The sequence below is a fragment of the Salmo salar genome, chromosome 12, assembly GCF_965601325.2.
Source record: "Salmo salar chromosome 12, fSalSal1, whole genome shotgun sequence".
Taxonomy (NCBI): domain Eukaryota; kingdom Metazoa; phylum Chordata; class Actinopteri; order Salmoniformes; family Salmonidae; genus Salmo; species Salmo salar.
In genome coordinates this window covers 86,869,569-86,886,707 of record NC_138302.1, presented here as the reverse complement: position 1 = coordinate 86,886,707, position 17,139 = coordinate 86,869,569, and the positions used below count along the sequence as shown (strand labels likewise).

Genomic DNA, 17,139 nt, shown 5'->3' with positions numbered 1-17,139 from the left:
TGAGCTCCAAGAGTGTGTGGCTCTACTTTTCTTTTTCAAGTGTTCTACTCCGCTAGCCAGCACCTCGCCTAAACATGTGTGCATTTCATTCGCCTCCACAAAAATAACAATACAACATATAGTATACAGTACATTTGTAGGATCACAGGACAAGGCAGGATCTCAGATCTGCTATGATTCACAGGATAACGAGCATCATGTTGGCTGGTAACTGTCAGGTGGGTCTCTCCAGTCATTTTCTTACTGTAAATGTCAGCATATTTTTAATGTCACATCTTTTGTGGTTTGAGTCTTTCAAAAAGAACAAAACACACATTTTGAAGAGTAACCTTTGAAATAAACACTTTGTTTGTCTATTCGTCTGGTGATTCAGTAACTTTCTGTGCCCAGAGACTTTGGCTCCTTAGGCCAAAAGGATTCACAGAGGAGTACATTTAAAAAAAAAAAAATCATTCATTTGTATGCGTGACTGAGGCAACTGAAATACTGTACATTCTTGAAAAACCTTTCCCATTCTGCATATTTTGTAGTGCTTTGTGTTAATCCAAGCTCACTGTTCCCACCAGGACTTTGAACGTTTCATCAGCACCACCAGCATAATCATCATTATCACCACCATCATCATCATCGTTGTTGTCGTTAGCGTCATCATCATCATCATCACCATCATCATGTCATTTAAAAGGTATGTAAAATCAGTGGTGATCCCATCTGCATTGCTTGCTGTCTGCTTTCCTTGCTGTTTGGGGTTTTAGGCTGGGTTTCTGTATAGCACTTTGTGACATCTGCTGATGTAAAAAGGGCTTCATAAATACATTTGATTGATTGATTACACATGCAGTACCCTACAGCTAAACCATACTTCTAGGTTTTGATCTACTGCAAGGAACAAATGATAGACAGAGCCAGTGTAAGACGCATTGTGATTCGTGACAGTTTGATCTCAGCTGGGGTACTTATCAAGAACACTGCTTTCAGGGTCATGTTGTTTTTTTTCTGTTGCCGAGCTCTCGTTTGAAGCTTTCAGGGACAAATGATTATTTCTGAATGTTCTGACATTCTAATTAGTGGAGGGCAGCCTGAGTTTTCCAGGCCTTCAAATTGACAGGCACGTACCTTTTCCCGCTGAGCCTAATCAAACCCATTCACTTGTTAGCTGGTTGGTAATTAAACAAAACAGTCTTGAAGGATTCCTCCTTTACCCTTTCTATCTGCCTGGTCATTTATCACAGCAGGCTTCGATGCATGATGCAGCTCGCTCACTGTTAGGAGCAGGTATAGGCTACAGCAAGAATCAGAGCAGGCCAATCAGCCTCTTCAGAAGTGTATTTTGGCAGAGTCCTGAGTGTATTAGAGGAACACAGAAGGTGATGGCACAGCAAGCGGAGAGGAGGGGAGAGGACAACAGAGACATGGAACATTCTGCTCTCCAAGGCAGGACAAGGCATATTGTTCTGGCTCGTTTCCTCTCCAGTGCTCATGGGTTGTGCTTGCACCTGCTCACACACATGTTTACTACTCATAAGTTTCATGGTGACTAAAGTATGGGAAAATAATGGCAGAACAATAAAATATAATGATAATTCAGTGTTGAACAAGGCTAGGAAACATGACTGAAATATATTCAGTCATGCTACTTACCAGCACTACCAGCATTACCAGCATTACGACCAGGAATACAACTTTCCAGAATCGGATCCTTTGTTTCTCACCCTGCAGAGCAATGGAACTGATTCCAGAGGCCGACCCAAAACACCGCCGGCGGAGGAGAGGTACTCGGAGTGGTCTTCTAGTCCGACTTCGGAGGCGCGCACACCATCCCCCGCTTCCAAGTATATTACTGGCTTATGTTCAATCTCTGGGTAATAAAGTTGATGAGCTCAGGGCGAGGATTTCCTTCTAGAGAGACATTAGGGATTGTAACATACTCTGTTTCATGGAAACATGGCTCTCTCGGGATATACTGTCTGAGTCCGTCCAGCCAGTTGGGTTCTCAGTTCATCGCGCAGACAGGAATAAATCTCTCTCCGGAAGGGAGATTACAAAAGAATGGTAACTATAATCCGTTACGTTACCAGCTAAAATATTGTAATCAGATTACTGATACTTTTGAAAAACTAGATGATTACTTTAAGGATTCATTTTTAATTCAGAAAGAATGTTGCGAGAAAAAAAACTTTGACACTTCTCTGTTTTCTCAATGACATTCAAATCAGCATTGAAAAAAGGCTCAGGTTTAAGTTTGTTCCACCTGAGCGAGTCTGACCACAAGTCAGAGACCACTATGATGACACACCAATTGTGTTTGATGGATCGCGGGAAAAGAGCAGGAATAGGCTTTTGTAGGCTACTGTCCAAGCTATGTCTTCCAATGGTGCGACTGCTGCTGGAATCCAAAGATTATCCAACTAGAATAAACGCTTGGAGTTAAGGATGACAGTAGTGATGTAGTCTACGGCGTTACGGATATCACTTATTATTGATATTTATATAGCGCATTGATGTGAATCCCACTGCTGCTTTCTCATCTAGCTATTTGCGCCTTACGGATTGTGGTTGTTGAGGATGGCTGTTCACAAATCTAAATGTGTATTTGAACCCAATAATGTTTCAATTCAAGATGTTTAAACTGCCTATCAATCATCAATGAAAAATGCACTCTTCCAACAGCTGCATAGTGCGGATCCAAGCTTATGGAATTAAAGTGGGGCTTTTATTGCTCAATCTAATTCATGCTCAAACTTGCACACTTTTGATGGACTTAAAGGGGCAATCTGTAGGTGCTACATCCATTTTGGGATTTATAAATTATATATACAGTACCAATCAAAAGTTTGGGCACACCTACTCATTCAAGGGTTTTTCTTTATTTTTCTATATTGTCGAATAATTGTGAAGACATCAAAACTATGAAATAACACATAAGGAATAATGTAGTAAGCAAAAAAGTGTTAAATAAATCAAAATATATTTTATAGTTGACAGCTTTGCACACTCTTGGTAAAGCATGCCATTCCATGAGCGCAGCATTTATTTTTAAACTCGAATCAATGAGGCCAATCAGTCCTCCATGATAACAAAATCATAAACAACAGAGTAGGGCTGGCTAATAAGTCCTTAGTTTTGGGGTCATGCTCAGGTAAAACAAATTGGCTAATCTATACTTCCATATTTCCAAGTCCTATTCTTGAAGATCAAGGGGTATAACATTTATTGGAATGACTGGAATTCTGATAGACTTTGGTTTTTTAATGTAAATGCATAATTTAATCGTATTATTATTATATATAGTAGAAAGCGATGGCTTAGAAGAAGCCTACATAATCAACCCATAAAGTAAAATTTAAAATCCATATATGGCCAGCTATGTAAACTTTAACATTGATTTATCCTGCAACAAATGCCGTTCAATTAGTAACATACATTTTGGTCTTCTTCTAATGCCTCTTAAGGGGAAGGTAATCTAAAAGTAACGGAATGTAATCAGATTACGTTACTGAGATTGGGTAATCCAAAAGTTACATTACCGATTACAATTTCGGACAGGTAACTTGTAACTGTAATGGATTACATTCAGAAAGTAACCTACCCAACCCTGCTCTCCGGGAAGAAGAAGGGCGGGGTGTATGTTTCATGATTAACGACTCATGGTGTGATTGTGATAACATACAGGAACTCAAGTCCTTTTGTTCACCTGACCTAGAATACCTCACAATCAAATGCCAACTGTATCATCTCCCAAGAGAATTCCCTTCGGTTATAGTCAGAGCCATGTATGTCCCCCCTCAAGCTGATACCACAAAGAACTTCACTGGACTTTATGCAAAATGGAAACCACATATCCCGAGGCCACATTTATAATAGCTGGGGATTTTAACTAAGCAAATTTGGGAGAAAGGCTACCGAATTTCTATCAACACATTGACTGTAGTACTCGCGCTGCTGAAACACTTGACCACTGCTACTCCAACTTCCGGGATGCCTACAAGCCCTCCCCGTCCTCCTTTCGGCAAATCTGACCACGACTCCATTTTACTCCTCCATTCCCATAGGCAGAAACTCAAAAAGGAAGTACCCGTGCTAAGGACTATTCAACGCTGGTCTGACCAATCGGAATCTACGCTTCAAGATTGTTTTGATCATGGGGACTGGGATATGTTCCGGGTAGCGTCGGATAATAACATTGATGAACATTCTGATTTGGTGACTGAGTTTATCAGGAAATGTATAGGAGATGTTGTACCTACTGTGACTATTAGAACCTACCCCAACCAGAAACCATGGATAGACGGCAGCATTTGCGCAAAACCGAGAGCGCGAACCACCGCATTTAACCATGGCAAGGTGACTTTGAATATGGCAGAATACAAACAGTGTAGTTATTCCCTCTGCAAGACAATCAAACAAGCAAAATGTCAGTATAGAGACAAAGTGGAGTCGCAATTCAACGGCTCAGACACCAGAAGTATGTGACAGGGTCTACAGACAATCATTGATTACAAAAGGAAAACCAGCAACGTCGCGGACACTGACATCTTGCTTCCGGGACAAGCTAAACATCTTATTTGCCCGCTTTGAGGATAACACAGTGCCACCAACGCGGCCCTCTACCAAGGACTGTGGGATCTCCTTCTCCGTGGCCGATGTGAGTAAGACATTTAAGTGTTTTAATCCTCAAAAGGCTGCCGGCACAGACGGCATCTCTAACCGTGTCCTCAGAGCATGTGCAGACCAGCTGGCTGGTGTGTTTAAAGACATATTCAATCTCTCCCTATCCCAGTCGGATGTCCCCATATGCTTCAAGATGGCCACCATTGTTCTTGTACCCAAGAATGCAAAGCTAACTGAACTAAATGACTATCACCCCGTAGCTTTCACATCTGTCATTATGAGAAAAAATAAGAAACCTGCACATTGCTCTTGATAGTGTCACTGCTTTTAAAAAGCTTCCGTATTGGCCTCATGGCCTTCGTCAGAGTTTCCATGTCAAAACTTCTGTCATCATGAAGTGCTTTGAAAGACTAGTCAAGGATCATATCACCTCTACCTTACCTGTCACTCTAGACCCACTTCAATTTGCTTACTGCCCCAATAGATCCACAGACGATGCAATCGTCATCGCACTGCACACTGCCCTATCCCATCTGGACAAGAGGAATAAGAATGCTGTTCATTGACTATAGCTCAGCTTTCAACACCATAGTACCCTCCTAGCTCATCATTAAGCTCTAGACCCTGGGTCTGAACTCCACCCTGTGCAACTGGGTCCTGGACTTCCTGACGGGCTGTCCCCAGGTGGTGACGGTAGGAAACAACACTTCCACTTCGCTGAGCCTCACCTCTGGGCCCCCACAAGGGTGCGTGCTCAGCCCCCTCCTGTACTCCCTGTTCACCCATGACTGTATGGGTGTGGATTTCCATTGTCAAATCACGCCTCCAACTCAATCATTAAGTTTGCAGATGACACAATATTAGTAGGCTTGATTAACAACAATGACGAGACAGCCTACAGGGAGGAGGTGAGGGCTCTGGGAGTGTGGTGCCAGGAAAATAACCTCTCACTCAATGTCAACAAAACAAAGGAGATGATTGTGGACTTCAGGAAACAGCAGAGGGAGGACCCCCCTATCCACATCGACACGACCTCAGTGGAGAAGTTCCTCGGCATACACATCACTGATAATCTGAAGTGGTCCACCCACACAGACAGTGTGGTGAAGAAGGCACAACAGCGCCTCTTCAAGCTCAGGAGGCTGAAGAAATTTGGCTTCGCACCTAAAACCCTCACAGACTTTTACAGATGCACAATTGAGAGCATCCTGTCGGGCTGCATCACCACCTGATACGGCAACTGCACTGCCCGCAACTGCAGGGCTTTCCAGAGGGTGGTGCAGTCTGCCCAATGCATCTCCAGGGCCAAACTACCTGCCCTCCAGGACACCTACAGCACCTGATGTCACAGGAAGGCCAAAACGATCATCAAGGACAACCACACTAGCCACTGCTTGTTCACCTCGTTACCATCCAGAAGAAGAGGTCAGTACAGATGCATCAAAGCTGGAACCAAGAGACTGAAAAACAGCTTCTATCTCAAGGCCATCAGTCTGTTAAATAGCACATTAAAGGCTGCTGCCTATATACATAAACTTGAAATCACTGGCCACTTTAATAAATGGAACACTTGTCACTTTAATAATGTTTACATATTTTGTATTACTCATCTCATATGTATATAATGTATTCTGTTATATTCTACTGTATCTTAGTCTACGCCTCTCTGACATTGCTCGTCCATATATTTATATTTTCCATTCCTTTACTTAGATTTGTTTGTATTGGGTATACAGTATGATCTGAAATTGTTCAATATTACTTGTTAGATATTACTGCACTGTCAGAGCTAGAAACACAAGCATTTTTCCCTACACCCGCAATAACATCTGCTAAACACGTCTATGTGACCAATAAAATTTGATTGATAATGGATTTCCATTCAAAATCCTTTTCCCCCTAACTCCTTAACCCTAAACCTAACCCTTAACCAAAACCCTAACTCTAACCCTAACCCCTAACCCTAACCCTGATTTGTGAGCATAAAATTGCCTTTTTCCTTGTGGGGACTGGCGAAATGTTCCTACTTGTCAGACTTTTCCTTGTTTTACTATCCTCATGAGGACTTCTGGTCCCCACAAGGATATACTTCTGGTCCCCACAAGGACAGACTTCTGGTCCCCACAAGGATAGTAACACCAAACACACACGCTAAAATAATGGGCAACTTAGTATTTTTATACATGACCCTAAGCATGATGGGATGTTAATTGTTTAATTAACTCAGCAACGACAACTGTGTGGAAGCACCTTTCAATATACTTTGTATCCCTAATTTACTCAAGTGTTTCCTTTATTTAGTCAGTTACCTATAGATAAAGCATTCTGTAGAGTGTGGGCATATTCTAAGAGATGATACATTTGAGAAGAGAGGAGTTTCCACTTTGAGGAGTCCCCCGAGAGGCTTGAGAGATGCTGACAAATTATAACGCTGTGTGTATCTACACTGCTGGGCTTGCACAATACTTCGGAGAAGTCACAATGAAATGAAGAGATCTGCAAAAACAGAGACCAACAAGTATATCGTAAATCATTTGTCAAAATGTAAAAATTATGTAAGAAGACGGAGACACTAAGTAATTCTCCAAAATAAAATCTGCCATACTTTTAGACAACACAGCTGTGTTGTAAGTCTCCAATACAAAATGCAGCATACAATTAATTATTGTCACACTCAGGGAAAATAACACTGTATGACTGAAAGCAAGATTTTGTATAAATGTTAGCTCATTTATTGAAAATGAAATACAGAAATATCTCATTTACATAAGAATTCGCACCCTTTGTAGAAGCACCTTTGACAGCGATTACAGCTGTGATTCTTTCTGGGTAAGTCTCTATGTAAGGGTAAGGCTCTATGCCCATTGGGAAAGTCTCTATGCCCATTATTCTTTTCAAAATTCTTCAAGCTCTGTCAAATTGTTTGTTGACAATTGCTAGACAACCAATTTCAGGCCTTGTCATACATTTTCAAGCAGATTTAAGTCAAAACTAACTCGGACACTCAGGAATATTTACTGTCTTCTTGGTAAGTAACTACAGTGTCTGGTGGAAAGCCGACTGAACCAGGTTTTTCTCTAGGATTTTGCCTGTACTTAGCTCCATTACGTTTATTTTGTATCCTGAAAAACTCCCCAGTCCTTAACGATTACAAGTATAACCATAACATGACGCAGCCACCAGTATGCTTGAAAATATGGAGAGTGGTACTCAGTAATGTGTTGTATTGGATTTGCCCCAAACATAACACTTTGTATTTAGGACAAAAAGTGCAGTATTACTTTAGTGCCTTGTTGCAAACAGGAATATTTGGAATATGTTTATTCTGTACAGGCTTCCTTCTTTTCACTCTGTCAATTAGGTTAGTATCGTGGAGTAACTACAACATTGTTGATCCATCCTCGATTTTCTCCTGTCACAGGCATTGAACTCTGTAACTGTTTAAAGTCACCATTGGCCTCATGGTGAAATCCCTGAGCAGTTTCCTTCCACTCCGGCAACTGAGTTTGGAAGGATGGCTGTATCTTTGTAGTGACTGGGTGTATTATACACCATCCAAAGTGTAATTAATAACTTCACCATGCTGACTGGAATATTCAATGTCTGCTTTTTAATTACATTTTTTCCCCATCTACCAATGGGTGCCCTTCTTTGCGAGGCATTGGAAAACCTCCCAGGTCTTTGTGGTTGAATCTGTGTTTGAAATTCACTGCTCAACTGAGGGACCTTACAGATAATTGTATGTGTAGGGTACAGAAATTACATAGTCATTAAAAAAGTATGTTAAACACAATTATTGTACACAGAGTGAGTCCATGCCATTTATTAAGTGAATTGTTACTCCTGAACTTATTTAGGCTTGCCATAACAAAAGGGTTGAATACTTATCGGCTCAAGATATTTTAACTTTAAATTTGTAATTAATTAGCAACAATTAAAAACAAACATTATTCCACTTTGACATTATGGGGTATGGTGTGTTAGGTCAGTGACAAAAAATCTCAATTTAATCCATTTTAAATTCAGGCTGTAACAACAAAATGTGAAAAAAAATCAAGGGGTGTGAATACTTTCTGAAGGCACTGTACTAGCACATCCAATCACATGGCATAATTGCGCATCTCTAAATTCTTCCCAAAACACAAAAATCATCATGAACAAAAAATATATAATATGTTGATTCATCATCAAAGCGCTAGTGCAACAGTGTAATTATTCCCTTCAATGGGCATCCAGATTACAGAATATAAATAGTGCTTAATGACAAATGATTGGAAATGCTTACACACGCATTACTTTATTTGTGTATTGCTTACACATGCAATCCTTTATGTGTGTATTAGTGTCAGTGTTCTGAGCCAACAATTAAAACCCAACCAACCTCTTGGCTTTGTTCAAAGTAATATCTACACACTGCAAGATGGCAGGCCTCTGCACATTCTACACTGAACCCAGTGGCAGAGCCCCCTGGGATCCCCCTGCGGAGTCAGCGTGCTATAAAAACAATATATATTCATCTAAACATAGGGAATAATTAAGACACGGGTGAACAACATGTGCAGTGTAGGCCTGCATCAACAGACAAAAGAACCCATCTATCATTACAATAGGGTTGCTAAGGTGTATTATAAGGACATATCAGTTAATCACATACTTCTGAGTTATGAGCTCTATCAATGTTAATACTGCCGTGTTCATTCTGAGGAGGGGGGAGTTGTGTTTGTATCTTCATCATGCATTATCAGTGTCAATGCTTTCAATGAATATTAATCATGACAATCTGCTGCCTGATCATCTGGTATTAATAATACATGTAAAGTTTACTGTGACAACAATATGCATTTTTAATTACCGTGCTACAAACACAGGCAACAGCATCCTGGCGTGAACGATAAACAAACTTCAAACAAAGAGGTTACTAATAGCCGTGTACAAAGTTTAATATATCCACAGATGCAAGGAGGATGTGACATGTGTGGAGCTGTTGGATAACCCATGGAGGGGTCAGAAAGAAATGTCTCAGTTTCTCTGAAAAATTGCTCCAGTTTCTCTGACTAGAGGTCCTAGCAGGTCCAACAGTCTGGTGAGCCTCAAAATAAGGCAAAATTACAAAACATCTCCACCCTAGATTTGGTCCAGTCAATGTCCACTGATTCATAGAACTAGGGTCTCCTCCAACAGACTGCCTCTCCGCACTGCTGAAAACAATGAACTCCATCCCACAGCCTACGTGAAAAACACCCCCTGAAAGTACTTCCACTCCAATTGTGTTAAAGTGCAGTGCTCCCAAGTTTGCTCCAGGCTACAATAATTCTCCTCCTCCCTACATTCTGTTCATGTACATGAGTAGACAGAGTGCACATGCTCTGTGTTCTCAAAGCCCGGGGTCTTAGGACAAAATGAACCAGGGGATACACAATGCAGCATCCCTTTTCTTAGTGGATGCGCACAAGTGATTTCAGTCTTGAGTGCCGCTAAAAGGTCTCTCTCCATTAGAAAATGGAGGTCAGCTGCATCCGGTCCAGGACTAAACACAGTAGTTGAGTAATACAAAGACCAAGGCTAGGTCACACAGGCAGCCCATTAATCTAGTGTGTTTTGAGAGAGAGCGGAAGTGACAGCCTTTCAGCCTCTCTGGCTTCTCTGACAGTGGGAGCCCAGTGAAGATCATTTGACTCTCCACTGCACATTTCTGGAAACACTAGCAGCACATTCAGAAAACAGAGAGTATTGTAACATCATCATTAAAATATCATTTCAACAATGCTAATAATATAATGTGTCTGCTCCAAATTACTGTGTTTTCTTATACGATTATAACACATCCCCAGCATGTTCCCAATACTAGAACATTGGCCTGTCAAAACAGGAAGTGCATCAGTAGAGACAGGCAGCTCCATGCTCAGCCTGTGTGCAGCTCTGTCTGTGCTTCTATCTGGCTTGGCAGGCTGTGGCGTTCCTGATCTGCACCCACCCGTCTCCCTGCCTGTCTCTCTTCTGCTGACTAGCAAGAGCAGGTGGGCTCTGCATGCAGACATTGACCTTCGGCAAAAAAGAACAGCCAATGTCAAAATATCATTGTTATTCCATAATGTCGCAAAATTGGTAATGATAATGTTAATTTAAATGACCACTTCAATCCATACCACAAGATCCACAAATGAAATTCGATGCTTCTGATTTAAAACCACATCAGCAAAGTATTAGTCTGTGTTATTGAACCTCAGTGTCTTTGACATAAAAGCATACTGATACTGCAAAAATATCACATATATATTTTAAATTACAGGATCACTTATAAGCAAATGACTAGAAGGTGTAGGTTGATAAGATCTGTTTGGCCATTGGCTGCCCATCTCATTATGTCCTGGGCTAGACAGGCCTGAGTGTATGATGAGCAGATATCATTTAGATCTAGACATGATAAATAGATCAGAAGCATAGTGACGACAGATTTAGATCTGTCATGTCCTGACCAGTAAAAGGGGTTATTTGTCATTGTAGTTTGGTCAGGGCGTGGCAGGTGGTGTTTGTTTTGTGTGTTTCGGTGTTTTTGGTTTAGGTTCTATGTTTTCTATTTCAATGTTTATAATCTAGTTTTCTATTTCTATGTTGGGGTTTTGGTAGGACCTACAATTAGAGGCAGCTGATTGTCGTTGCCTCTAATTGGAGGCCATATTTAGTTGGGGTTTGTTTCTCTTGTGTTTTGTGGGTGGTTGTTTTCCTGTATAGCCTGTGTTGCCTTACGGAACTGTTTCGTCGTTTTGTTTAAGTGTTCGCGTTACTTCAAATAAAGAAGATGAGCACTTTACCCACTGCGCCTTGGTCCAATCCTTACGACGCATGTGACAAGATCGGAGAAATATTATAGCAAAAACATAAAAGATTTAGATCAGAGAATATTATAGCAAAAGCATAAAATATTTAGATCAGAGAATATTATTGCAACATCTTAAAAGATTTAGATCTAAGGAATTTTATTGCAAAAACATACAAAAATCCTGTGATTTATAGTTATTTATAAACTGGGTGGTTTGATCCCTGAATGCTGAATGGCTGAAAGCTGTGGTAAATCAGGCCATATACCACAGGTTATTTTTACTGCTCTAATTACATTGGTAACCAGCTTATAATAGCAATAAGGCACTTCAGGGGTTTGTGATATATAGCCAATATTTGTATTTGTATTTATTAGGGATCCCCATTAGCTGCTACCTTTGCTAAGGGCTGTGTCCTAGCCACGTTGCTTCGTGCATAAGAACAGCCCTTAGCCGTGGTATATTGGCCATATACTACACCCCCTTGGGCCTTATAGGTTAAGGAGTTATTAATCATATCGAGAGCTTTCACTTAATCAAAGCTTTTTCAATACTGAACTGCAAACAAACTGGCCAAATCTGAAGGCACATATAGTAATAGATTGGAGACACAAGGAATCCAATATATTCCTGCCTCACCTACTTTCTAGGCCGCTACTGTACACCACAACATTTAATAGAACACTATGCACCACATAGAAAAGCAATGAGTGAAAGCAGTGCACTCCAATAACATTAACAGCACAGGAATCGTGATGGGCTCTTTTTTAATTTTTAATTTTATTTCGCCTTTATTTAACCAGGTAGGCCAGTTGAGAACAAGTTGTCATTTACAACTGTGACCTGGCCAAGATAAAGGAAAGCAGTGCGAAAAAAAACAACAACATAGAGTTACACATAAATAAATGTACAGTCAATAACACAATAGAAAAGAAAAATTGAAAAATCTATGTACAGTGTGTGCAAATGTAGAAGAGTAGGGAGGTAGGCAATAAATAGGCCATAGATGTGAAATAATTACAATTTAGCATTAATACTGGAGTGATAGATGATGTGCAAGTAGAGATACTGGGGTGCAAAAGAGCAAGAGGACAAGTAATAATATGGGGATGAGGTAGTTGGGTGTGCTATTTACAGATTGACTGTGTACAGGTACAGTGATCGGTAAACTGCTCTGACAGCTGATTCTTAAAGTTAGAGAGGGAGAAATAAGTCTCCAGCTTCAGTGATTTTTGCAATTCATTCCAGTCATTGGCAGCAGAGAACTGGAAGGAAAGGCGGCCAAAGTAAGTGTTGGCTTTGGGGATGACCAGTGCAATATACCTGCTGGAGCGCGTGCTACGGGTGGGTGTTGCTATGGTGACCAGTGAGCTGAGATAAGGCAGGGTTTTACCTAGCAAAGACTTGTAGATGACCTGGAGCCAGTGGGTTGGGCGACGATATGTCGTGAGGGCCAGCCGACGAGAGCATACAGGTCGCAGTGGTAGGTAGTATATGGGGCATTGGTGACAAAATGGATGGCACTGTGATAGACTACATCCAGTTTTCTGAGTAGAGTGTTGGAGGCTATTTTGTAAATGACATCGCCGAAGTCAAGGATCGGTAGGATAGTCCGTTTTATGAGGGTATGTTTGGCAGCATGAGTGAAGGAGGCTTTGTAGCGAAATAAGAAGCCGATTCTAGATTTAATTTTGGATTGGAGATGCTTAATGTGAGTCTGGAAGGAGAGTTTACAGTCTAACCAGACACCTAGGTATTTGTAGTTGTCCACATATTCTAGGTCCGAACCATCCAGAGTAACGATGCTAGTCGGGCGGGAGGGTGCGGGCAGCAATCGGTTGAAGAGCATGCACTTAGTTTTACTAGCATTTAAAAGCAGTTGGAGGCCACAGAAGGAGTATTGAATGGCGTTGAAGCTCGTTTGGAGGTTTGTTAGCACAGTGTCCAAAGAAGGGCCAGATGTATACAGAATGGTGTCGTCTACATAGAGGTGGATTAGAGAACCACCAGCAGCAAAAGCGACATCATTGATATACACAGAGAAAAAAGTTGGCCCAAGAATTGAACCCTGTGACACCCCCATTGACACTGCCAGAGGTCCGGACAACAGGCCCTCTGATTTGACACACTGAACTCTATCTGAGAAGGAGTTGGTGAACCAGGCGAGGAAATAATTTGAGAAGCAAAGGCTATCGAGTCTGCCGATAAGAATGCGGTGATTGACAGAGTCGAAAGCCTTTGCCAGGTCGATGAAGACGGCTGCACAGTACTGTCTTTTATCGATGGCAGTTATGATATCATTTAGGACCTTGAGCATGGCTGAGGTGCACCCATGACCAGCTCGGAAACCAGATTGCATAGTGGAGAAGGAACGGTGGGATTCGAAATGGTTGGTGATCTGTTTGTTAATTTGGCTTTCTAAGATTTTAGAAAGGCAGGGCAGGATGGATATAGGTCTATAACAGTTTGGGTCTAGAGTGTCTCCCCCTTTGAAGAGGGGGATGACCGCGGCAGCTTTCAAATCTTTAGGGATCTCAGACGATACAAAAGAGAGGTTGAAAAGACTAGTAATCAAATCAAATGTATTTATATAGCCCTTCGTACATCAGCTGATATCTCAAAGTGCTGTACAGAAACCCAGCCTAAAACCCCAAACAGCAAGCAAAGCATGTGAAAGAAGCACGGTGGCTAGGAAAAACTCCCTAGGAAAAACTCCCTAGAAAGGCCAAAAACCTAGGAAGAAACCTAGAGAGGAACCAGGCTATGAGGGGTGGCCAGTCCTCTTCTGGCTGTGCAGGGTGGATATTATAACAGAACATGGTCAAGATGTTAAAATGTTCATAAATGACCAGCATGGTCAAATAATAATAATCATAGTAGTTGTCGAGGGTGCAACAAGCACGTCCGGTGAACAGGTCAGGGTTCCATAGCCGCAGGCGGATACTTTTAGAAAGAGAGGGTCCAGATTGTCTAGCCCAGCTGATTTGTAGGAATCCAGATTTTGCAGCTCTTTCAGAACATCATCTGTCTAGATTTGAGTGAAGGAGAAGTGTGGGGGGGGGGGGGGGGGGTAATTGGGCAAGTTGCTGCAGGGGGTGCTGAGATGTTGGGGTAGACAGGTGGAAAGCATGGCCAGCCGTAGAAAAATGCTTATTGAAATTATAGTAGATTTATTGGTGGTGACACTGTTTCCTAGCCACAGTGCAGTGGGCAGCTGGGAGGAGGTGCTCTTATTCTCCATGGACTTTACAGTGTCCCAAAACTTTTTGGAATTAGTGCTCCAGGAAGCAAATTTCTGTTTGAAAAAGCTAGCTTTAGCTTTCCTAACTGACTGAGTATATTGGTTCCTGACTTCCCTGAAAAGTTGCATATCGTGGGGGCTATTCGATGCTGATGCAGAACGCCACATGATGTTTTTGTGCTGGTCAAGGGCAGTCAAGTCTGGGGTGAACCAAGGGCTATATCTGTTCTTAGTTCTACATTTTTTGAACGGGGCATGCTTATTTAAGATGGAGAGGAAAGCCCTTTTGAAGAGCAACCAGGTATCCTCTACTGATAGGATGAGGTCAATATCCTTCCAGGATACCCGGGCCAGGTCGATTAGAAAGGCCTGCTCACTGAAGTGTTTTAGGGAGTGTTTGACAGCGACGAGGGTGGTTGTTTGACCCATTACGCACACGGGCAATGAGGCAGTGATCGCTGAGTTCCTGGTTGAAGACAGTAGAGGTGTATTTGGAGGGCAAGTTGGTCAGGATGATATCTAAGTGGGTGCCCATGGTTACGGATTTAGGGTTGTACTTGGTATGTTCCTTGATAATTTGTGTGAGATTGAGGGCATCTAGCGTAGATTGTAGGACAGCCGGGATGTTAAGCATGTCCCAGTTTAGATCACCTAACAGTACAAACTCTGAAGATAGACGGGGGTCGATCAATTCACATTTGGTGTCCAGGGCACAGCTGGGGGCTGAAGGGGGTCTATAACAAGCAGCAACGGTGAGAGACTTGTTTCTGGAAAGGTGGATATTTAAAAGTAGAAACTCGAAATGTTTGGGCATAGACCTGGATAGTATGACAGAACTCTGCAGGCTATCTCTGCAGTAGATTGAAACTCCGCCCCCTTTGGCAGTTCTAACTTGTCGGAAAATGTTATAGTTAGGCATGGAAATTTCAGGATTTTTGGTGGCCTTCCTAAGCCAGGATTCAGACACGGCAAGGACATCAGGGTTGGCGGAGTGTGCTAAAGCAGTGAATAAAACAAACTTAGGCAGGAGGCTTCTAATATTAACATGCATGAAACCAAGGCTTTTACGGTTACAGTAGTGAACAAATGAGAGCGCCTGAGGAATGGGAGTGATGCTGGGGGTTGCAGGGCCTGGGTTAACCTCTACATCACCAGAGGAACAGAGGAGGAATAGGATGAGAGTACGGATAAAGGCTAAAAGAACTGGTCGTCTAGTGCGTTCGGAACAGAGAGTAAAATGAGCTGATTTCTGGCCGCAGAAGAATATATTCAAGGCATAATGAACAGACAAGGGTGTGGTAGGATGTGACTACAGTGGATGTAAGGCATTGAGTGATGATGAGAGAGGTTTTGTCTCTAGAGGCACCATTTAAGCCAGGTTGGGGGGGGGGGGTGGAACAAAAGGGCTAGCTAAGGCATATTGTGCAGGGCTGGAGGCTCTACAGTGAAATAAGACAAAAATCACTAACCAAAACAGCAGTAGACAAGAATCATATTGATATTAGGGAGAGGCATGTGTAGCCAAGTTATCATAGGATCCAGTGAGTAGCTGGGTGAGCTGGAGGCACGGCGATTCTGACAGCTAACAGGCCGGGGTTAGCAGGCTAGCAGATGGGCGTCAGGGGTACATCGCAACGGAAGAGCCTGTTGAAACCCCCTCGGACGGTTACGTCGGCAGACCAGTCGTGACGGATCGGCAGATCTCCATGTCGGCAGCAAAGCGTCCAGGCCAATTGGCAAAAGAGGTATTGAAGCCCAGGAATTTTCTGATGGATCTCTTCAGCTAGCCGGGAGATGGGCCTAGCTCGAGGCTAGCTCCAGGCTAACTGGTGCTTGCTTCGGGACAGAGACGTTAGCCAGGAGTAGCCACTCGGATAGCAGCTAGCTAGCTGAGCTGATCCGGAGGAAAGGTTCATAGCTTGCGGTAGGAATCCGGAGATGTGGTAAAGAAAAAGCAGTCCAATATGCTCTGGGTTGATATCGAGCTGTGCAGACTGGCAGGAATTGACCTGGCTGTGGCTGGCTGATGTTCGAGTTAACGGTGATGACCGCTAGCAGTGGCTAACTGACTACTAGCTAGTAGCTAGTTAGCTGGCTAGCTTCTTTATAATACATTGAGTTACAGAATATACAGTACATGATTCATGTTATGCCCCACCTAAACTGTTTGAAAACACTGGTTCAGATGATGCCTCGTCCATGGATTCTATGCCAAGAAGGGCAGGATAAAAAATTTAGAAAATATTTCATGGCTGCACCCTATCCTTTTATCATATACACTTGAGGTCAATCAATATAAATGAGAGGGATTTGTGTTCAAAGCACATGTGAGAAAGAAGACAGTATATCAATGCAATCATTCCAAGGAGTCAAGGAAACATCCATCTATTGATTGGATTGTACCATAACCACACTTCCAGACAGCCAACTCTACATCAATCTCTTAGCTTATTAAATAAAGCGACCATT

At 42.2% G+C, this 17,139-nt stretch overlaps 1 protein-coding gene across 3 annotated transcripts in view; it reads right to left on the bottom strand.

The window, feature by feature from the left end:
• LOC106565727 (contactin-4) overlaps positions 1–17,139 on the bottom strand; it is a 257,951-nt gene that overhangs the window by 82,638 nt on the left and 158,174 nt on the right. The window lies entirely within an intron of this gene.